Here is a 12,603-nt window from a genome sequence, read left to right as displayed (position 1 = left end):
GGCACCATAAATTGGTTGTGCTTCACACCGTCTTAATCAAGAGTGTGTGAAGGTTTTGAGAATTGTGGTTGAACTCCTTTGATGAAGCTCTTGTTGGCACCATAAATTAGTTTTACTTCACACTGTCTTGATCAAGAGTGTGTGAAGCTTTCTACGAGTTGTAGTGTTTGCATTGTTACAGAGGGGAAATGTTTGAAGCAGATGTAAGAGGGCTGAATAGCTTGATCTTTGTTTGCCATGCACTGAAGTTGTTGGCTTACAATAAGACTTTGTTGGTAACTATAACTCTTGTTGGGCATAAGTGCTCCCCTAGTTGAGTTGTCAAGCTTTAGGGTTTTTTATTATTTGTGAATGCTAGGAGTTCATATGTACAAGTTGTACCACTCGTCTTCTGGTAGGTGGAATGAATGGTAAGTTGCTTTCATCACTTGGTTGGTGGTACGAATGTGAGTTCCTTCATCACCTTTCATCACATTTTATCACCTGGTTGGTGGCACGAAAATGAGTTCCTTCTTCCCCTGGTTAGTGCATGAATGGCAAGTTGCCAAATGATATTAGAGTACGGGTTGTACATTTCATCACCTAGTTGGTGGCATGAAGGAGAGTACGGGTTGTACATTTCATCACCTGGTTGGTGGCATGAAGATGAGTTCATTCTTCACCTAGTTGGTGGCATGAGTGGCAAGTTGCCAAATGATATTAGAGTACGGGTTGTACATTTCATCACCTGGTTGGTGGCATGAATGAGAGTACGGGTTGTACGGGTGGTACATTTCATCACCTGGTTGGTGGCATGAATAAGAGTACAGGTTGTACATTTCATCACCTGGTTGGTGGCATGAAGATGAGTTCCTTCTTCACCTGGTTGGTGGCATGAGTGGCTAGTTGCCAAATGATATTAGAGTACGGGTTGTACATTTCATCACCTAGTTGGTGGCATGAAGGAGAGTACCGGTTGTACATTTCATAACTTGGTTAGTGGCATGAAGATGAGTTCCTTCTTCACTTGGTTAGTGGCATGAGTGGCAAGTTGCCAAATGATATTAGAGTACGGGTTGTACATTTCATCACCTGGTTAGTGGCATGAAGGAGAGTACGGGTTGTACATTTCATTACCTGGTTGGTGAGAATAAGAACAAGGTGTCTAGGCACATTGTAGCAAGTGTCGAATGACACAAAGTATGTTGAACCCTTTCAAAGCACAGTTGGCTTGTGTATGAATGTGTTGGAATGTATGATTAAACAAATATACTTTGAAGCTGTTCGTTTATTTGTATAGTCTTGTTAACATATACTTAGACTTTGTTTCATGTTGGAAGCATTCATGTTGAAGCTTTGAACCCGAGTGTTTCAGTGCTAGGAATGTAAGAGGATTAGGACCGAGTTGTCTAAATCACCTCTTTATTGAATTCATGCCAAATAGTCTTCGTTGCATAGGATGCCGAACGGCTGAAGCTTAACACTTGTACAATGTGAGTTTACTTGTAATAGTACTTCAAGTGATCAGCGTTCCATGGATGGCCAAGGGTCTTGCCATCGGAGCTTCTAAGCTTGTAGGAGCCAGGGCGACTGATGCCAACAACTTCAAACGGTCCATCCCAGTTTGGACTAAGTGTTCCTTCATTCGGGCCTCTGTCGCAGAGTAATTTTTTCTTCAATACCCAGTCCCCCACTTTGAAAGAACAAGGTTTGACCCTTGAGTCATAGTAGTTGGAGATGTGCTGCTTGTAGGCGACATTCCTCAAGTGAGCCTGGTTTCTGTGTTCCTCCACTAGATCTAAGTTGAGGGTAAGTTGTTTGTCATTTTCGCTTTGCACGTAGTTATGGACTTGGAACGTTGCTTGCTCAAGCTCAACTAGGACAACTACCTCTGTACCAAAGGCAAGTGAGAATGGGGTTTCTCCTGTTGATGTCCGATACGAAGTGCGGTATGACTAAAGAACTTGGGGTATAAATTCTGGCTAATAACCTTTGGCCTTGTCCAAGCTGGTTTTCAAAGTTCGCTTGATTATTTTGTTAATAGCTTCAACTTGTCCATTAGACTGGGGATGAGTTGGGGAGGCAAAACATAAGTTGATGTTGAACTTAGAGAAGAATATCTGAACTTATTGTTGTCGAATTGTCACCCATTGTTAGTGACTATCGCATTGGGAATGCCGAATCTACAAATGATGTTCGTCCATACGAAGTCTTCTATTTTTGCCTCAGTAATGGTTGCCAAGGGTTCTACTTCGGCCGACTTTGTGAAGTAGTCAACTGCAATGATTGCATAGCGAACTTTGCCCTTCCCTGCAAGCATTGGGCTGATCAAATCAAGTCCCTATTGGGCGAAGGGTCAAGGGCTGATCATAGGAGTGGGCGACTCGGGAGGGGAGTGAGGAATAGTTGCGTTACATTGACACTTATCACATGAGCGGGATATTCTGATGGCATCTTGGTTGAGTGTTAGCCAGTAATATCTTTGGCGAAAAGCCTTGTATGCTAGGGATCGAGATCCAGCATGATCTCTGCAGACTCCTTCATGTATTTCTTGAATGACAGTTTCCGCCTCTGCAGGCGTAAGGCATCTTAGGTATGGTAGGTTAAAACCCTGCTTGTAGAGTTAGTCATTAATGATCAAGTAACGGGTAGCCTTGTATTGAATTTGCTTAGCTTGGACTTTGTCATTTGGAAGGGTGCCATGAGTAAGGAATCTATAAATCGGGGTAATCCAACTATCCCCTATTGTAAGTTGCACACTTCCGCAACCATGGTGCTTGGTGCTGCCAATAATTCGACCTGAATTTTTCTCCCAATCTTGTCTTCCACCTCTGAGGCAAGGTGAGCCAAAGCATTTGCATGACTGTTTGCCGCTCGAGGAATTTGGGTGATCTGGTAGTGGAAGTGCTTGAGCAACAATTGTGTTTATGCCAAATATGCTGCCATGGAGCTATCCTTAGTGTCAAAGTTGTTGGTAACCTGGTTAACCACCAATTGGGAGTCACTGAAGATATCAATTCGTTTAACCCCAAAGTGTTTGGCCAAATGTAAGCCTACTAGGAGGGCTTCATATTCGGCCTCATTGTTCGTTGCCTTGAATTTGAAACAAAGAGCATACTCCATTGCCACTTTGTCAGGGGTCGTAAGGACTAGTGCTCCACAACCCTGTTGGTTGGACGAGCCATCAACATATAGGCTCTATGCTGGTTCTATTTTCTGAGCTTCCGAGGGTAATGAAACCATTTCTTTAGGCGTAGAAACAATGTCAACAAGATATGTGAAGTCGGCGATGAAGTCTACCACTGCTTGCCTTCTCAGCTGGCTTTGGTTGGTAGGAGATGTCAAACTCACCCAATGCTATCGCCCATTTGATCATTCACCCGTAAGTGTCAAGACTTTGGAGTATCTGTCGAAGAGGATGATGGATAAGCACGATGATGGAGTGTGCTTGGAAGTAAAGACGAAGTTTTCAAACAGACATGACCAATGCTAGAGCCAATTTCTCAATGTTGGAGTATCGTGTCTCAGCATCTTGTAAGGCCTTGCTAGCTTAGTAGACAGGCCATTCGACATTACCGTCATTTCGAATGAGAATGGAACTCATTGCTGAAGTCGATACCGATAAATAGATAATGAGAGTGTCACCAACCTCAGGTTTGGAGAGCAGATGGGCTTTACTCATGTAGTCTTTGAGGTTCTCGAATGCCTCAGCACATTCATCAGTCCAGGTAATGTACTTCTTACTTCCCTTAAGTGTTTTGAAGAAATGAGCACATCTGTCTGTGGCCTTAGAGATGAACCTAGTTAAGGCTGCCACCTTGCCAGTAAGGCTTTGGATATCTTTTGAAGTTACCGGTTCCTTCATGTCGAGGATTGCTTTAATCTTCTTAGGATTAGCCTCAATGCCTCGTTGGCTTATCATGAAGCCTAAGAATTTGCCAGAGCCTACGCCGAAGGCACATTTGTTGGGGTTCAACCTCATTCGATACCTCTTCAGAATGGTGAAAGTTTCAGATAGGTTGGTGATGTGTTGGTCAGCATGTTTGCTCTTGACTAGCATATCATCAACATAAAATTCCATGCTCTTTCCAATCTGCTCGGCGAACATTGAATTGACTAGTCTCTAATAAGTCACTCCTACATTCTTTAGGGCGAAGGGCATGACTTTATAGCAATATAGTCCTTGTCAATAGTGAAGGCTGTGTGTTCTTAGTCCAGAGGGTTCATGAAGATTTGGTTGTATCTTGAGTAAGCATCCATGAAGCTCAAGAGTTCACACCCTGTTGTAGAGTCTATAAGTCTGTCTATGAGAGGAAGAAGAAATCTATCTTTCGGGCATCCTTTGTTTAGGTCAGTGTAATCGACACACATTCTCCACAAGACCTTTTGGAGCAGGAGACTTTCCTTGGTTGGATTCTTCTTAACAAGGACAACATTTGCTACACACGTTGGATAATTGACTTCGCGGACAAAGCTTATGCCTTTGAGTTTTTCAACTTCTACCTTCATTGCCTCGTATTGTTCAGCGTCATAGGATCTTTACTTCTGTCTCACTAGCTTGGTCTTGGGGTCAATACTTAAGCGATGACAGATGATATCGGGAGAGATGCCTGGCATGTCCTCATATGACCAGGCGAAGACCTCAGTGTTCTCTTGCCAAAAAGAGATCGATGCCAACTAAATGGGTAGTGACAAGGTGGTGCCAATCTTCACCATGCGATCTGGATAATCTTTTGAGATAGAGACCTTCTCCAACTCTTCAGCGGGTTGTGTTTGCTGGGTGAAAGAGTCATATCGAGGATCGTTGGGTTGACTGTTGCCACCGTGAAGATCCAAGTTGGCTTCGTCTGGGCTAGTCTTTATGACTTGGTCATGTATAGAAAGGGTTTCCCTGGGCACAGACAAGTGTTGTTGCTTGACCGAAGTGTTGTAACATGATCGTGCACTAAGTTGATCTCCTTTGATGTAACCATTGCCATAGAGGGTTGGAAATTTCATCAACAACATATGTGTGGATACCATGACTTTGAGATCATTGATGCATGTGCGTCCCAAGATGACATTGTATGCCGTTGGGCAATCAACCACCAGGAAGTTAGTGGTAGTGGTAGCCGTGTAAGGGCCTGTACCAATGGTGAAAGGTAAGTGTATGCTCCCCAAAGGTTGCATGATATCATCGGAGAAGCTTATCAGAGGGGAAATCGAGCGATCGAGCAAGTGTTCAGCTACATTAAGTGAAGGAAAAATTTTGTCCTAGCTAAGAACAAGTAAGAACATTTGAATACATATGCAAACTATTAACACTTTAAAGTAGGCATGCATTCAAAAACAATTCATAAAACCCATGACTTTCAAAGCCTAGTATATGGTGAACCAATAAACTCTTTAAAAACATCAAAGAGAAGTAAAGATTTAGAGTTTCTTTACCCTTGAAGCTCATCCTTGTTTACACAAGGGATTCACCCAAGTGGAGGGCCTTCAAGTCACCTCCTAGCTCCTTGGATATTGCTTGTGATTTCCTTCTCCTTTTTGTGCTCTTTTGGACTTTGTGGATGTAAGGAAAGGATCTCCAAAACACCAAAAGTTTGGTGTCTCTAAGTCTCCACACCAAGGGTTAAGTGTGAAGATGAAATGGATGACTTAGGGAAGAAGAGATTGCTAGATTAATCTCCCTAAGTGGCCGGCCTCTTTAGAGAAAATGAGAGAAAGTGTTTCACCTCATTTCACCAAGAAAAACCCTAATGAGAAATAAAGCTATAAAGTTCCTTTTATACTTCATTTCAAGTGAGTGGCAAACTTGTAATTAATCCAAGCTTGCCCATTCACCCTAATGGCCGGCCATATTAATGTTATTGGGCTATTTGCCCATTTTGTTTTAGTTGTCATACAACTTAAACATAATGGGCCTTTTGGACCAAAACGCTTTTGGGCCCCGAAACCCAAAACCAACATATAAGCCCAATACGAACCTTTCGTAAAATTAATTAACTAATTAATTAATCTTGACCATTCTTCAATTAAACCATTTAATTGCATATCCATTTCATTTAATTTCTTCACTATCACCCTTACTCGGTGTATGATCCATTAGGTTCCAATTAGCGAGGTAGTGGGCGATTGTTACTCTTAACGATCGCTTGTGAATTGAAACCACATTTCAATTCTCCCTTTTATGATTAGTGTTGCCTAATCATTAGGGCTTCCACAAACCATGAGTGACACCTAGCAGTATGTCATGGTTACCCAAGCTAAGTAGAATTGGTTGGAGAACCTATCCAGTTACAACTACAATGCAATACGGTCCTTCTCTAATACAATACTCTTAATCACATTGTTTGAATGATAGTTTGTTTCATGTCTACTATCCAATGCGATACTTCTCTATATGATTCCCTTGAATATGATTTGGAACAAACTTCCTAAGTCATATTCATTTGCTTTGGCCAAAGACTTTAGAATCATATCTTAGAGTATTCTCCTTCCACCATGGAAGGTTAGAGATCCCTTGTTGTGCATTCATATGCCTACACGACTAGATAGCTTGACCCCAACAATGTCGTGGACACTCCGATGGAATGCCGTTGACATGATCAAAGATCAATGACTTAACCATTAGACATCTATGATGCCTCAAGTCAAAGGACTACTTTGCATATTGCAACTTTCGAGTTCTTACATGACATGTATGTTCGAACTCCTTTTTTATCGTTGTTCAGTGTACTCGATTACTCTTTCGAGCACCTATGTGTTTGTCTTAGTGTCCAACACCAAATGACTTGAGACTAGTCATACTCACGCTTGAGTCAACATAACACATACTAGCCTTAGCGGATTGTCAATGCCCAATCGGCAATCCTATGGCTAGGAACGTTTTAGGAATGAACATAAGAGAATGGTCTCGATAATCTAACTCACTTAGATCACTTGTCTCTTAGATCAAATACATCCCTAGGATTTCCTTATTGTTTAAACACAAGATACAATAAATAGTGATTAACAATAAGCTTTGCCCTTCATTAAACATATAAAAGTTTAATACATTAAGTATTCCAAAAAAGCTATTACATCAAATGAGTGGCTTTGTGGGCATACTTCCAACATTAAGTGCCCTGAAAGCTTCGGCAAACATGATATTGACCGAAGCCCCCATGTCTACCAGGATTCGTCGTACTTCAAAGTTGGCTATGTGAGCTTCCATGATCAGTGGGTCGTTGTGAGGGTAAATGCTACCTTTTTCTACCTCAGGGTAGAAACATATTGGATCCCAATTAGGCTTTTGATGCTTGCCTCCCCTGATGTCTTCCACGTGAAACACTTGGTGGCTAGACTTTAAAGCTCGTTCACTATTTTTCATAGTCCTGTTGGAAGATTTAGATATGGGTGTGCTACCACTTATGGAGTATATCACATTCACCTGGCGTTGGTTATGGTTACCCCTTGGAGGGTGAAGGAGGAATTGATCAATTTTTCCTTCACATGCCAAAGCTTCAATATGATCACGAAGGGTGATATACTTCTCGCCGTCATGGCTGTTATACTCATGGTAGCAAAAAAACGTGCCAGTGTTCTTCATGGACTTGTAATCCGGGTGCCTCGACTTTAGCTTCGGTATCAGGTGTGCTATGCTGGGGTAAATGGCCACGCATGTGGCGTTCAAAGGTGTGTATGCTTCATACCTTGGGGTAGGGGCTGTCCTGACACGTGCTTAACCCACTGTGTTGACTGCCTGGGGTCGGGGATTATCGTGGTGATACCCTTGGTTATCGCTGTAGTGTCTCTTATTCCTTTTACTAAAATGAAACTGGTGAGGATGGAAATCTTTCCTTTTGCCCTGAGATTGATATGTCTGTTGACTTGGCAAAGTATTAAGTAAGGCAGGGGAAGGCACCGCTGCCATTTGGAAGGTCGAGGTCTTCTCATTTGGTTGGATCTGGCTTCTACTCCCTACTTGCTGATAAGGGGTTGCTGTGGGGGGTTTCCCTTAATATGTCCTTGCCTCGACAGAGGCATGGTTTTAAGCCTGTGCCATCACCTCAGAGTAAGTCTTCCAAGTGTTGACATTGATGATGTACTTGAAGAAACAATCACGTAGGCCTGTCGTGAAGGCATTGAGGGCGGTCTTGTCATTTGCCTCAGCGCAGCGAGAAAACTCATGGCTAAAGCGACCGACACACTCTCGTAGTGACTCGTCCGGCTTCTGGTGAATAGTGTACAAGTCATCTGCAGAATACAAGCGATCGGTCTGGAAAATGTGTTGAGAAATAAACAGTTTCCTCAATTCCTAAAATAAGTCTATCGTCTCAGGTGGAATACGGTAATACCAGTTTAGAGTTTCGCCATAGAGGGTAGAGGGGAAGAGAAGACATTGTTCTTCGTCGGTGTGCATCCGGTATGCCATGATGGACTCAAAGAGGTTAAGGTGTTCAATCGGGTCCTCATTTCTAGTATAGAGTTGCAAGCAAAACTTCTGCTTTGTCTTTGCTTGGAGGGGGCTGTCGAGGATCCTCCTTGTAAGAGGGCCAGGCCTAAGTTGGTTCCAATTAGGTATCTCAACTTGTCGTTCGATCTTCAACTTGTTTACTTCCTTAAGAAGCTGTAGGACAAGAGGGTCCTGAGTGGAGTCATGTACCACTGAAGCTTTCTTTTGTAAATCTCCATCCCCTCATGGAAGTAGGAAGGTTTGATCAAGAGCATGTGATTTTCCCTAGACTCGCCGTACTGACTTTTAAGGTATGTCTGTCGAAACATCTCTGAGTTCCTTATACCTTGGTGTTTCTCTAGGACTTGTTGCCCCTTCCTCAAATTGGTAGCGGGCCTGGGACGTGGGAGGGGACCGAGTCTTTCAGAAACCTTTGGGTCATTGATCTTCGAGCTTACGTGGAGGGGATTTTCTCGACGTTGCTTTAGGAAGTCTCAGCAATCACGATAAACGGCTTTCGATCCTTCCAACCTTCCTACAAGGAGGTGTCTTCCTCCACTTCTCCTGTTTCGGGTCGAAGCAGCTGGGTTGAGAGACACCTCATGTTGATCAATGTTTTGATGATTAGCTCGCTCCTCATCAGGGATACCCATGTCGAATGAAGGTGACCCTCCTTGTTATGAGGCATCCAGATGATGGTTGATGTCCACAGGGGTAACGAGTTCACGTGTTTGAGTACGCCTAGTTTCGTGGAGCATCTCAAAGAGCTTCTCATACTGCTCATAGAGGACCTCATTCTTCATTGCTATCTTGTTGTTTTGAGATTCTACCTCATTGACTTTAGCTTGAAGAGCAACCCTCTTTCCTTCCTTCTTTCGTTGCTTCACGCTAGGTCTAAGATGGGTGTCATTCTGTGTGCTGTGGCTTCCTTTGCTCCCCATGTTGGAGAGGGATGCCTAGCCAAAAGAGAGTGTATGAATGGTGGAAACCAGCTTAACAAAGCTGAAGAGAATGAGAATAAGTGTCGTTCCCACAAACGGCCCCAAATGTTGATGCACAAAATCAGTGAAGACTTTGGTACAACAGAAAGTGTTAAGTTTGTGACCTTTGCTAGATTGCTCCGGTCAAGAGTATGGATAAGTATGTAAATGGATAGAGATAGGGAAGCAAACACAAGATGTACGTGGTTCACCCAGATTGGCTACGTCCACGGAGTAGAGGAGTTCTCATTAATTGTGAAAGGTTTACACAAGTACATAGGTTCAAGCTCTCCTTTAGAGAGTACAAGTGAATACAAATGACATTAGAAAATATTGTGAGAGAATGATCTCTATTTATAGAAGAGAGTTTCTAGTTTCATTTTGACATTGACACGTGTCGTGTTGTGATTAGCTTATGATGTTAACACGTGTCACGCTATGATTGGCTTTTGATGTCGACACGTGTCGCGCTGTGATTGGCCTCCTGGTTGGAGGGAAACTCTTATGGGTCCTTGACGGTATAATGTTGACCAGTGCTCAGTAGTTTCGGGATTGCTCAAGTATGGTAAAAACAGATGATATCGGAAATATCGGTAGTCCAAAAACACGAAAATTTCGATGAAAATATCGAGATATTATCGATATCGATAAAAATTGAATAAAAACCACGGAAATTGTAAGAAAAACTTGGAAATTTTTTTTGAAACTTTGCAGGATGTTTAGTTAGTCAATTATCTATTAGTTTATCACAAAAAATTGGAAAGAAATGCATTGCATGATGAATTTAACTGATTTAAGTTGTTATATAGCGAGCTAGCAAACATTGTGAGTGTAGAAAATATGTAGTAATTAATGAAAGAAGTTTAAACACACCATAATCATTTATATATAATGAATTAGTACAATATTTTACACTTTATACATTGTGTTTGTACAATACTTGACCAATCCCGAAACTACTGAGCACCGGTCATCGTTATACCATCAAGGACCCAGAAGAGTTTCCCTCCAACCAGGAGGCCAATCACAGCGCAACGCGTGTCGACATCAGAAGCCAATCATAGCGCGACACGTGTCAACATCAGAAGCCAATTATAACACAACATGTGTCAATGTCAGAATGAAACTCGAAACTCTCTTCTATAAATAGAGATTATTCTCTCACAATATTTCTGAATGTCATTTGTATTAAATCATTCACTAGTACTCACTAAAGGAGAGCTTGAACCTATGTACTTGTGTAAACCCTTCACAATTAATGAGAACTCCTTTACTCTGTTGACGTAGCCAATCTGGGTGAACCACGTACATCTTGTGTTTGCTTCCCTGTCCCTGTCCATTTACACACTTATCCACACTAGTGATCGAAGCAATCTAGCGAAGGTCACAAACTTAACACTTTCTGTTGTACCAAAGTCCCCACCGATTTTCTGCATCAACATTTGGCGCTGTCTGTGAGAACGACACTTATTCCCACTCTCTTCAACTTTGCCAAGCTGGTTTCCACCATTCGTACACTCTCTTTTAACCAGGCATCCCTTTCCAACATGGGGAGCGAAGAAAGCCACAACACACAGAATGACACCCCTCTTGCACCTAGTAAGAAGCAACGAAAGAAGAAAGGAATGAGGGTTACTCTTCAAGTTAAAGTCGATGAGCTAGAAGCTCATAACAACAAGATAGCAATGAAGAATGAGGTCCTCCAGGAGCAGTATGAGAAGCTCTTTGAGACGCTCCACGAAACTAGACGTACTTAAACACGCAAGCTCGTTGCCCCTGTGGACATCAACCATCATATGTGTGCCCCCAACACGGAGGGTCACCTCCTTTCGACATGGGTATCCCTGATGAAGAGCGAGCTAATCATCAAAACATTGATCAACATGAGACTTCTTTCAACCCAGATGCTTCGACCCGAAGTAGAAGAAGTGGAAGAAGACACCTCCTTGCAGAAAGGTTGGAATGATCGAAAACTGTTTATTGTGACTGCTGAGACTTCCTAAAGCAATGACCCAAGGGTTTCTGAAAGACTCGATCCTCTCCCATGACCCAGGCCAACTGCCAATCTAGGAAAGGAACGACAGGTCCCAGAGGAACATGAAGGTACGGGGGACTCTGAGGTATTCTGACAGACTCGCCCTAGAAGTCAGTACGGCGAGTCCAAAAAAAAACCACACGCCCTTGCTCAAACTTTCCTACTTCCAAGAGGCGATGGAGACTTACAAAAGAAAATTCCAGTGGCACATGACTCCACTCAGGACCCCCTTGTCTTATAGCTCTTTGAGGAAGTAAACAAGTTGAAGGACGAACGTCAAGCCGAGATACCTGACTGGAACCAACCCAGGCCTCGCCCTCTCACAAGAATGATCCTCGACACCACCCTTCAAGCGAAGACAAAAAAAAATCTTGGTTTACAACTCTATACTGGAAGGGAGGACCCAATTGAACACCTTCACCTCTTTAAGTCCACCATGGCATATTGGATGCACACAAATGAAGAGCGATGTCTTCTCTTCCTCTCTACCCTCTCTGGCGGAGCTCTAAACTGGTATTGTCGTCTTCTACCTGAGATAGTAGACTCATTTGAGGAATTGAGGAAACTGTTTGTTTCTCAACACATCCTCAGACCGATCACTTGCATTCTGCAGATGACTTATACACTATTCGTCAGAAGTCGGACGACTCACTACGAGAGTATGTTGATCGCTTTAGCCATGAGTATTCTCGCTGCGCTGAGGAAGATGACAAGAACACCCTCAAGGCTTTCACGGCGGGCCTACGTGATTGTTTCTTCAAGTACATGATCAATGCCAACACTTGGAAGACTTACTCTTAGGTGATGGCACAGGCTTACAACCACTCATCCGTCGAAGCAAGGACATACCAAGGGAACCCTCATATGGTTAACCTCTATCAACAAATGGGAAGTGGAAGTCAAGTTTTATCGGGTGAGGAGATATTGGCCATTCAGGCAGCCATTGCATCATCTCCTGCCTCATTTAGCTACTAGCTAAGTCACCAAACGTATCTGTCTCTTGGTAAGAGGAAGGATTTTTACTCTCAGCAAGCCCATTACAACAAGAAGGATAAAAGTTTGTATCAAGACAACTAGGGGTGAACGTACCGTCGACTATTATGACTATGGGGCCAAGCCTCACTCTTTCAAAAAGGAGGACTAGGTACTGAAGGGAAGGCATACACATTACAAATGTTTTGACTCTCAAC

Source organism: Malus sylvestris, chromosome 4 (assembly GCF_916048215.2).
Source record: "Malus sylvestris chromosome 4, drMalSylv7.2, whole genome shotgun sequence".
Lineage (NCBI taxonomy): Eukaryota > Viridiplantae > Streptophyta > Magnoliopsida > Rosales > Rosaceae > Malus > Malus sylvestris.
The sequence above is the reverse complement of the archived record's forward strand: the minus strand, read 5'-3'. Positions refer to the sequence as shown.